Source organism: Solanum dulcamara, chromosome 1 (assembly GCF_947179165.1).
Source record: "Solanum dulcamara chromosome 1, daSolDulc1.2, whole genome shotgun sequence".
Taxonomy (NCBI): Eukaryota; Viridiplantae; Streptophyta; class Magnoliopsida; order Solanales; family Solanaceae; genus Solanum; species Solanum dulcamara.
In genome coordinates, this window is record NC_077237.1 from 43866908 (window position 1) to 43878830 (window position 11923).

The following is an 11923-nucleotide window of genomic DNA, read 5'->3' on the forward strand; positions in this document are numbered from 1 at the left end:
ACTTTCATATGGCATAGGTATTTGTAATTTATCTTGAAATAATAAAACATGATATGAATTATGTATAATTTAATCAATGATCATAAGATATATCATGAGTAAGAAGATTCAATGCAAAACCATAGAATTAGGTCTTTTAACTCATAAGATATTTTGAGAGAAAAACTTTAGATTCCATGGGTGAAAGGGCCCAAGGAAGAATTCCCACATACCTTTGACCTTTATAAGCCCTAAATTGAAGGAATTGAAGTCTTAACCTTGAAGAAATCCCTTAAATTTCTTTAAGAAGAAAAAGACTTTTGAGAGAACACTTCTAGAGAGAAGATTTTAATTTAGAGTATTTTAGGTGATAATAAGAGGGTTAGGAGGGCTTAAAGTAGTTAATATGTTATAACAAACCCCTAAAAACCATTCACATTTATTAAATATAACATAGGGAGAGAACAAATACCCTCAACTTAAAACTGGAATTGCACCTAGATGGGGACCAACCACAGTCTGTGAAGCTCACCACAGCCTGTGGTGGTGGTTGTGGTGAAGGACCAGAACTTGGTTCTGGAAGGGGGTGACCTCTACAGAGGCCACCACACCACGTGGTGCTCACCACGACTCCTGGTGCCTTCTGTGGTAGGAACCTTCAATAGGGGTCTGAGGAGTTGTATTTCACGAGCATCAACAGGGCTTGTGGTTCATATGACGGGACATGGAGCTATTTGTGGTCCCTCCTACAAAACTTTATATTAGTAATGCACCTTCATGGTTGCTCTCTACAGCTTGTGAATGGTTCCGTGAAGGACACCTTGTGCCAGAACCTGAGTTTTCTCTAAGAACCTTTTGGACCTCAATTTCTGACTTTTTAACTTCCAAGGTCTTACAAAAATACCCTTCACTTAAAAACTGTCCGAGGGACCTATGACTGGGACCTACGAGTCGTAGGTCCTTTGACATCTTGTCAATACCTTTCTTAAAATCCATGTTCAAAAGTTGATCATACACCTATGACCTATTCCAAATGGGTCGTAGGTACTCTTACGGATCGTGGAACTCTATTGTAATACCCTATAAATGTTTAAGCTAAGATCTAAACCATTCTTATGCCTATAGGGATGAACCCCATAATTTTATTTGCATATATATGTTAGGATCAATTCCTAAGTGTTTGAAGTGTATTTGATGTGAATTAGGGTCATAAGAATCCTCTAGAACAAAGTTTAGTTGAAAGATTCCCTATCGATTGAGTTTCGATATAAGATTTTACTTACGTCAACTTCTAAAAATCATATCTTCTAAAATATAAAAAGTGACCCATTAACTATCAAATTAAAGGTATATTTAATCTCTTTCCAACAACAACTAGTTTGCCTCATTTGAAGTTTGGAGTAGCCCCATTTTAGTGAAGTCCTTCTAGACAGTCAAACTTTTATGGACAAGATATACGAACAGTTGAAGTTTTGATGGATGGTGAAGCCATACAGGAAAGCTTGCTGCATTCTTTTCCAGAAACTTCTAGCACGTCTTTCAAAGTTATTTTAATCCTTTTCAATGCTTTTTAGGCTTATTCTAAGTCATTTTTGGGTGTTTTAAAGGATCATATTCAATAACTAGTTTTATCTCATAATCATCAATCTAAACATCCTAGTCTTAAGAGATTCTCTCAAAACTCACCTAGGATTCTTCTTCTCCGTCAAGAACCCTAAAGCTTTCAAGTAAAAAAATTCAAGAATCAAGAGAATCCTTATATCCTAGGTTTTTCCACTCTAAAAACTCCATAAAAGAGTTTCTTTTCTCAAGATTAAGCACCAAGATTCCAATATCAAAGATTTCTTCCAACAAGACTAGTGTTCTTCCTTAGGCTCAAGGAAAATCAAGTTTCCACCAAAGTTTTCAGTTCAATAGATTCATAATCATATATGTATGGCTAATCACAATGTTGGGCTAAGTTAGTTCTTGTTCTCTGCATCTTCATTCAGTCAAGTTTGAGTTTGAGTTTTAATTCCGTTTAATTGAGTTCTTGAATTATCTATGAAATTCCTTATTGGGTTCTTGATATATATAAATTTATTATGATGACTTCCGAATTTATCCTTTATGTTCTCATTCACATGAACCCTAGTTGAGTATATTTACATTGCTTATATTTATGCATTAATTTGAGATAAAAGAATGATATATTTTATCTTTTAATTGAGAAAGAGTTTGAGCATGAGTTTACAGAGTCTTTCATTCACTGATTTTGAGCATGATCATTATGAGTTTAAATGAGTTTGAGTTATAATGCATTTAAATACTTATTTTGAGACTGAGTTGATAAGTTTAAGTATATTTTATGCATTTACTAATATTGAGAAAAATATTCTTTTAAAGAGATGAGTTGAGTTGAGAAGAGTTGAGCTAATTGAGTTAAGTCCAATGAGACTAAATGAGTTAATTGAGTAAATACACTCACTTGAGATATGATCATAATAAATATATTTTTGGGAGAAGTATTGAGCATAGATTTGTATAAGAGTATAGAACAACTCGAACCCCATTAACCAGGTAGCCAACGTAAGATAAGATCATGCCATTGATACGGGAGACTCCTCGTTAGCCTTATTGAGGGCTTTTATATGGATACATTAGATGAGTTGTATCTCTTACCCTAGAAAGGTATTGGATGATTATGGCAACGATAATAGTTCGTTGTATCATCATGAAGCTCATAGTGATGGTTGTCGGTTAGAGAAACTCCACAAGAAGTAAAATATTATTTTTAAATTGAGTTGCCTTTACTATTTATATATTGCAAAGAATTGTATTATTCTTATATTGCATGCATTATTAAGTTGAGTTAGTTCAATATTTATTCCATTGAGTATTCTTGAGTGAGTTTCCTTTTAGCTATTTTACGTACCATACATTCCATGTACTGACATCGTTCGGTGCTGCATCATTTTATGATGTTTATTCAGGTGCTCGCAATTGTAGACACTTCAGTAAGATCACTTTCCATCAGTAGTTGGTGAGACCTCCTTGATTTTTAAGGGCTCCAAATTAGTTAGTTCATTTTATTTAATTTTTAGTCAAGTATCTGTGGGTCTAGTCTCTACACTCAGTTTAGTAGAGGCTTCATAGATTATGAGGCCCCATAAGTTAAAAAGTTGGAACTTGGAGTTAAAAAGGTAGAACTGTGAAGTTTAGAAGCTGAAGCTCATCCAGTCAACCTTGGCTACTCGCCAAATGGTGCAAGAACTTGCCAAGTCCTTATAGAATGTGGGTTCACTATTCAAGGATGGTTAGCCAGGAAAAGGGTATGTTGATAATTTTATGGAACAGGATTAGCGAGATAAGCTATCTCTCAAAAAACTTTAGAGAAGTTAGTAGGGATTTGATGAAGGATCAAGAAAAGGGGCAGAATGATGACTCACTGAATTGATCAGCGAGCTAACCCTATTCACCAAAAACTTATGATTTCTTCAAGCAGATGCAGGGACAGGTAGGAGAGTAGACCAAAGAGGTTGGCGATTCACTAATAGGAAAGGCGAGGTCTACCGACCTCGCAAAGATGGATTTTGGTAGTTTATAGTAGGGACCTTTTAGGCAATTTTGACACATTTCATTCCTAGAATACATCATTTTAGGCCAAAATCCTATGACTATAAATAACTAAACCCTTTGAATTCCCCTCATTCACTCTCCAATCCATAATTACAATATTTCTCTCTCTAAATACTCTCCCAAGGGTTTCTTCTTCAAGACAAGTTAAGGTTCAAAAGGAATCAAGTTCAAGTCTCCCTAATCTTTGCATTTACTGCGCAATTGATTAAGGTATGTGGGAATTCATCCATGGAGTCTCAAGGTATTATCTAAACTCTTCTTATTGAATTCTATTTCAAAGTGTAACACCCCATACCATTCTAACTTATATTATTTCGTGAACCAAAAGAAAATTTGTGAAAAATAAAATAGGGAGAAAGTCCGTGTCGCGGACTTGAGCACATAATTTTGATTTAGGAAATTTTTTAGATAGTAGAGTCCACGATGTCTCCATGGTGCGGTGAAGAAAAGTTTTGAAAATGGGATCTGGGGACCAGGTTCGTGGTCCAAGAAGGCTTATTTTTGTACGATTTTGGTTCTGACTAGGGACACTTTGGACTTTTCTCTATCTATTAGTTAGTGAGCCTGAATGTTTTTGGGTCTAAATCCCACCCTATTAACTATCCAAAAACCCCTATTCTCCCTCATTCTTTTAAAATTCATCAATTACAAATATTCTCTCTCTACAAAGGCTCTTAAATCTCCATTCAAGACAAGCAAGCAATCCTCTCAAGTTCTTCATTAAAATTCAAAATTTCTTCAAGTTTCTTCTAACTTCTTATCCAAGGGATGTGAGTATTCATCCATGGGACCTTTTCATCCATGGAGCCCAAAAAATTCTCAACGTTTTCAATCAATTCAAATATATATTTTATGGGTTTTGTGATTTCAATTTCAATTACATGAATTATAATTTACATTGTGATTATGAACATAGCTCAACATGAATTATCATTATTTCATGGTATTGAAGGGTTTTGTATGAATTACCTACAATACGCTTTAGGGTTTATGACATGGATGATGGATATTTCCAATTATACTTCAAATTGATATTATTTTCAATAAATTTGCGTTGAGTGTTCTCAATTATGATTCATCTTATCATTGTTGATCAATTTATGCATAATTCACATCATATTTCATAATCTCAAGTTGATTTCATTGACCCATGCTATATTCTATTTTCAAGTATGTTTTCAAAGAATTATGATTATGAATATAAAGGGATTTCAATGAATGTTTATGCATGATTATAAAGGATTATGAATGACTTATGAAAGATTATGAATGATGTTTTCATAATATTTTAATCTAGTTTATGAAAAAGGTGACTTAAGATCTTAATGGTGACTTAAGACCCTAATGATAGGGTGACTTAAGATCCTTAATGGTGTCACGACCCAAGCCTAAGGCCTAGATGTGACACGGTGAACGAGACACCCGGAAGTACCTCATCCAAGCCTCTTAGCATTCATTAAGAATTTGATTGGTAATGATAAACAAAAAAAGCAGAAACATAAGGGATATAGGGACTAAGGGTTTTCACATTAATAAGAGTCAAAGACAATATAACATCCTTTACTATGTCCAACAATACCTTCTACATTAAGACCTGGCGGAGGCTAACACATGTCGCTAGCTCACCTTCAAGATTAAGACAAAATACCAAACTTAATTTAAATCTCTAAACATAACATAAGCTAGATAAGATATGAGTGTCGTTCCTGAAACATGGAAACTCACCAAGGTGGTACATTCAATGCTCAACTTAGCCATGGGGAGGAGAGTGTGGAGCAACACCGGTCCCTACATGGTGATATCATGTAGGAAAAATTATGCGTTAGTACTTTGAATGTACTAAGTATGTGAGTATGCCATGAAATAAAGAACATAAGAGAGAGACATGTATAGGAAATATGGATAAGTGAATGCATGCATGAGAAATCAACATGTGAATCCTTAAAACATTCATTTTATGGGGAAGCGACCATAACCGACATTTAAGATCATGCGAGCTATTACATGGAATCCAAGATATCCCCCTATGTTGGCACAGGGAGACTACTTACCAGGTAGAAGTCCAATAAACTTTAAACATTCTTTAACTTTAACTTTAATGGCTAATCGTAGATCCACTAGCCTAAAATTGCTGACAAGGCCCTTATGGTGGTGCATAGTTAATGCAACATGAGACTTTACCTAAGGACCCCTCCGGTCAAGCCCCCATCTACATGCTACATTCGGTGCTAGGTCAAGTCCCACATAATAAAATTTAAACATTAATATAACACAAGCATTATATAAATTTAACATTAAAACATCAATTGCTGGAATAGATCATTAAAACCTTTCATTTGATTCAATGCGAGAATTATCCTTTCACATTGAAACCTTACTTTGCCTCAGAAGTCCTTCATCAATAAACTATTTCATAAAGACTCTCTTCCATAATCATTTACTTCATAATATTCATTTGGAGTCAAACTTCATTTCAACTTTGCTTTATTATAAGAAACTAGGCGGGTTCATTCCGTAAAAATCTTTCAATGCCTTTAAGGAATTCTTGCATGAATAAGAGTAATGGAAATGCATAAGATACACATTCTTAAAGTAACCCACCATTTATGTCTTAAAAATATTTTCAAGCCTTCATATAGGCACTTTAATAACATCATAAATTCATGAAATCAAGAGTCAATATCCATCAATATATGTAAAGAATCTTCAAATATATCATAATCTATGCATTTAAAGTCATCATGTAAAAACCCATAAGATTTCATCATTTTGAATTGAAATGCTAGGTTGAGAAAATATTTGGGCTCCATAGGTGGAAGGACCCATGGATGATAACCTACTACCTTGAGGAGTCAACTCTTTAATGCAAAATTTTGAGAAGAATGGAGGCTTGACCTTCATGGAGTGAAACTCTAGAACCTTTCTTGAAGATGGAGGAAGACTTGAGAGCACTTGGGAGATTAGGGTTTTTGTTCTTAAAGTCTGAATGAGAGTGAATGAGTGTAGAAAGACTTAGGGGTCTCTTAGATTGGTGAAATATACCTTCAAAACAACCACACTTTGGGTTAAAACATAAGAAAAGATCAAAATGCCCCTTTAAAAATCTGTCCGAAAGAGGCTTCACGGGGACTTCACAGTCCGTGGTGGTCACCATGGTCAGGTCCTATGGTATGTGACATAGAACGATTTGGAAAAAGTACTTGTAGGGTAGTCTCTGAAGTTTCTTCACGGACACCTTAATGGTCTATGAAACTCATCAGGGTCCGTGAAATGTGGCCGTAGTGCAGGTCCTACAGAGGTGGCCACCACAGACCACTATACGGTCCATGAAATTCTTCACTACCTGTGGTAGTCGTCCGTGGATCCTACCTTGGGAAAATTCCTGAGGGTCTTGGGTAGGGCTCACCACAGAGGGCTTCATGGATCGTAGTGCTCACTATGGTCCATGGTCCTCTATCGTGGTTCATCCTCTGCAATTGTGCCTCTGAATCTCTACCACAGTTGCATACCACGGTCCGTAAAGGCTTCCGTAGTCAGCTTTTAGTGCCAGTTTTCTGCAAATTTTTGAAAACTCATCTTTTGTTCCTTGGTTTAGGACCTTTCACATTCCCGGAGTCTTACAATACTCCCCCTTGGGAACATTCATCCCCGAATGAGAACCATTAGCATAGAAAGAACATGGCATGAGGACTAGCAATCCAACAGGAATACAATGACACTTGAAATTCATCAACCATGAGATCTTTAAACTTAAACATAAAACATAACTTTAAGATTCAACTTCATGAACATGCATGTATATGAGGACTTAGGAAGACTGAAACATAAGAAAGCATTTGAACATGAGTGACTTATTACCTTAATCTTGAGTAGAATAAAAGAGATGAGGATAATGTTTCATCATATCTACTTCCACTTCCCATGTAGCACTTTCGACTTGTTGATTCCTCTAAAGGACTTTAACGGAGGCAACTTCTTTGTTTCTTAACCTCTTGACTTGCCGATCCAAGATTTCAAGCAGGACTTCTTCATAGGTCCATTCTCCTCAACATTCACTATCTCTAAAGGCACAATGGAGTTAGGGTCTCCCACACATTTTCTCAACATTGACACATGGAACACCGGGTGAATCATAGTTATTTTCGAAGGTAATTCCAACTCATACACAACTTTGCCAACCCACATTAGGATTTTATAAGGCCCTACATACCTAGGGCTTAATTTTCCTTTCTTCCCAAACCGAACCACACCCTTCATGGGTGAAACCTTCAAATATACCTAATCTTCTACATTAAATTCAAGATCCCTTCTTCTAGTGTCAGAATACGACTTTTGATGACTTTGAGCCGTGTTCAACCTTTCTCTAATAATCTTTACCTTCTCCAAAGAATCAAATACCAAGTCGGGGCCTAACAAGGTCATCTTACCTACTTCAAACCACCCAACTGAGGATCTACATCGCCTCCTGTACAAAGCCTCAAATGACACTACCTCAATACTCGAGTGGTAACTATTATTGTAAGAAAATTCAATGAGCGGTAGGTAATCATCCCAAATCCCTTTGAACTCCAACACACAAGCCCTTAATATATCTTCTAGGATTTGAATTATCCTTTCATCTTGCCTATCGGCTTGAGGATGGAATGCGGTGCTTAGCTTTAATTTAGTACCGAGGCCCATTTGAAATGATCTCCAAAAGTGAGAAGTGAATTGAGTACTACAATATGAAATGATTGACAATGGCACACCATACAATCTCACAAACTCTGCATAATCTTTGGCCCTATAGGAAGTCTTAACTAGTAGGAAGTGAGCCGACTTAGTCATTCTATCAACAATCACCTAAATAGAATCATGTTACTTCTGAGTGTGAGGCAAACCCACTACAAAATTCATATTCACATCTTCCCATTTCCAAGTAGGTATTTCAATATCTTGGGCTAGACCACCCGACCTTTGATGTTCGGCCTTCACTTGTTGACAATTCGGATATTCAGATATGAACCTTACTATGTCCTTCTTCATGCCACCCCAATAATATAACTCTTTCAAGTCTCGATACATTTTTGTCGAACCGAGGTGAATGGAGTATGCTGAATTGTGTGACTCCATCAAGGTCAAACTCTATAGGTCATCCACATCCGAAACACATAACCAATCTTGGTAATATAACGCCCCATCTTCCCCTTGTGAAAAGACCTCTACCTTTTTTTCCTTCACCAATTTCTTTAACTCAACAAGTATTAGGTCAAGGTTTTATTTCGACTTGACATCCACTACCAAAGGGGATTCGGGCCCATATTTGACAACCATACCACCATCATCGGTACCGCGCAACTTTACCCCTAATCTAGCCAACCAGTGAACATATTTCTCCAACTCCCTCTTTCCTTCATCAACATGCGCCGCACTCCCCATAGACACTCTACTAAGTGCATCGGCAACCACATTGCCTTTACCCAGATGATAATGCAAACTCATATCATAGTCCTTGAGGAGCTCTAGCCACCTTCTTTGTCTTAGATTGAGGTCCTTTTGGGTGAACTCATATTGAAGGCTTTTATGATTGGTATACACATCTACATATACCCCATAGAGGTAGTGCTGCCAAATTTTTGAAGAAAAAACCATGGACTCTACCTCAAGATCATGGGTAGGGTAGTTACGCTCATGTACTTTTAATTGCCTAAAAGCATAGGCTATGAACTTACCGTTTTGCATTAAAACAAAACCCAAACTAATCTTTAAAGAATTACAACAAACCACAAACCCTTCTAATCCTTTTGGTAGAGTCAAAAAAGGAGCAGAGGTAAGTCGATCTTTCAAAGTTTGGAAACTCTTTTCACACTATCCATCCATATGAATTGTCATGACCCAACTCCATAGGCCATGACCGGTGCTCGAGTTGGGCACCCATAGATACCCTTAGCCCCACTTAGTGTGTTAGCAGAATAAACAAAAGTAGAAATAAAAAAAGGGTCGCTAGAGAGCACATGAGAACAAATATAGCACAAGAGGGCCGCTAAGTCCATCACGGAACAAAAAGCCCAAAACATATATATAGAACCCACATCACAAGTCTACAAACCTATACAAAATGATAGCCTAGTCATATGATGGGACAAGGCCCCGTCGTACCCTTAACCAAACTCTACAAAAGTACAACAAAAAAGCTAGTACCAAAATAGGGCTCCAGACAAAGAAGCACTACCAACCAATAGGGTGGATGTCCTAGGAGAGCGGATCAGCAAACCGAGCGTCTCTACCTGCGGGCATGTAACGCAGCCCCCCGAGAAAGAGGGTCACTACGTACAATATACCGAGTATGTAAACCATGGATAATAATAAGTAAAGCCATTACTAGAACAAAAGGTGCAAAAATGAGCAAAATATCTAAAATATCAAAATGTTTTTCATAACCACAAATAATGTATGCAGAAAAACATGTGCCATATCTATCCCCAATACAGGACTCAGTTAACAAAACGTGGTCACCACCCCGTCACTGGCGCCACAGCACAGCATACATCTAGAGTAGAGAATATCTCCATAACAAATCATATCATATCGGATGTCCATATAAGATTATATTATATCATATGTGTACATGGCATATCATAACTCCACAAAACCCATGTAAAGGTCGTACCTTCCCCTTACGTTGGGACATGACAATCAATATAGAGAGGTACGCACGATAAAAAACCTAGCCCGGGCTCAGTGAAAGAAGTATTGAGGCATCCACGAGTGGAGTAGTGAGAAACTAGATGCAATTTAAAATACAAAAAATTTCTAGAGACTCTACAGCATAACTCCGATGCCAAGTCATATAAAAGAAATTGAGCGATAATCATAGTGCATGTCATTCAGATGTCACGATGGTCTATGTCAAAATAGTCTTTCTGAAACCATTTCCATATTTCAAAATATATTATGGGGCTCAATGGAATAATTAAAATAAGCTATCGTTCAAAATCAAGACAAGAGTCATATCAAGTACCTTTTAAAAGTTACTATGGATTATATCAAAATTAAACTTCTGGAATCATATACTCATATCCAAGTGTAATAAAATATCTTTTGGAAATCAAGAAATTGGCCATCCTAGTGGCTCTAGGAATAGGAACTTCCTTGGAATCATATAAAATTCATATATTTTTTTCATAAAGACCATGCCAAAAGAAAGAATAGCTTTTCATACTTATGTCAAAACATGCCAAGAGAAGGAACAGGATTTACATACTTATGCCAAAAACATGCCAAAAGAAGGAAACGTTAGCTTTACATACCTCTTACAGATTACTCTTAACACGTTCGCCTCATCGTCTATTGAACCTATTTAACATAAAAGTAATTCTAAGGTTAGTGACCTTCGACTTTCCATCTTGTAATTCTATCACCAATTACTCATAGGAACCAATCCCTTAGACTAGTTCATTACTAGTTCTGAAGTTAGCAAAAATCGGGTAGCATCTCCCCTATAACTTGCCCTATCCAAACTTCCTTTTTAACCTCCAAACCTTAGCATCCAATGAACAAAAACAATCAGCAGCATATATACAAGTAAACTACTTCAACATTACACAACACAAACTCCAAACAACTCGCTTGAAACTACAATACCAAAATAGGGTGTTTAGTCTCTATTTCATAAAACCTTTAACCCTTTGAAATGGAAAGTCATTTGTCTGAACCTAGAAGCACCTAAACCCCTATTAGAACAATTTACATCGCTGCAACACACAATCAAACCACCTTCAAGCGCAGCACAACAACCACAACACACTACTCGACTTCAGTTTAACTATAACGACCTTAGTTTAGTTTATTTCTAACGTCAAGCAGCCTTATACAATTTTTATACTTCCCTCCATATATAAGAAGTGTAATAAAATACATAAAAACACCATAAACTCCAAATTGAAATAAAAACCCTTACCTTACCCAAAATTGGCCAAAGCTTGCCAAAACTCGCCTTAGAAGTTCCTTAATTGCGACTGAAATGTTGTGGCTGTTTGCTATCCATTTTGTGCTGATCCAAACCATAAATTTAAATTATTAACACCTTCATATCATCATGGTATACCCTAGATAATTAATTCACAAAATGAAAGTTGGAGCTTACCTTTTTCTGGGCAAAAGCCATCGCCTCTCTCTCTTAGTCTCTTAGGGTTTCTTTTCCTTTCTCTTGACTTTGTTTTGGATGAAGAATGGTATAAAAGTCATAAAAATACATATATAAGCTTCCTTAGGAGGTGAAACATGGCATCACCTAAGGGGTGACATGCAGCAGACCCCCTAGGGTGCCACCTCATTCATGCATCCA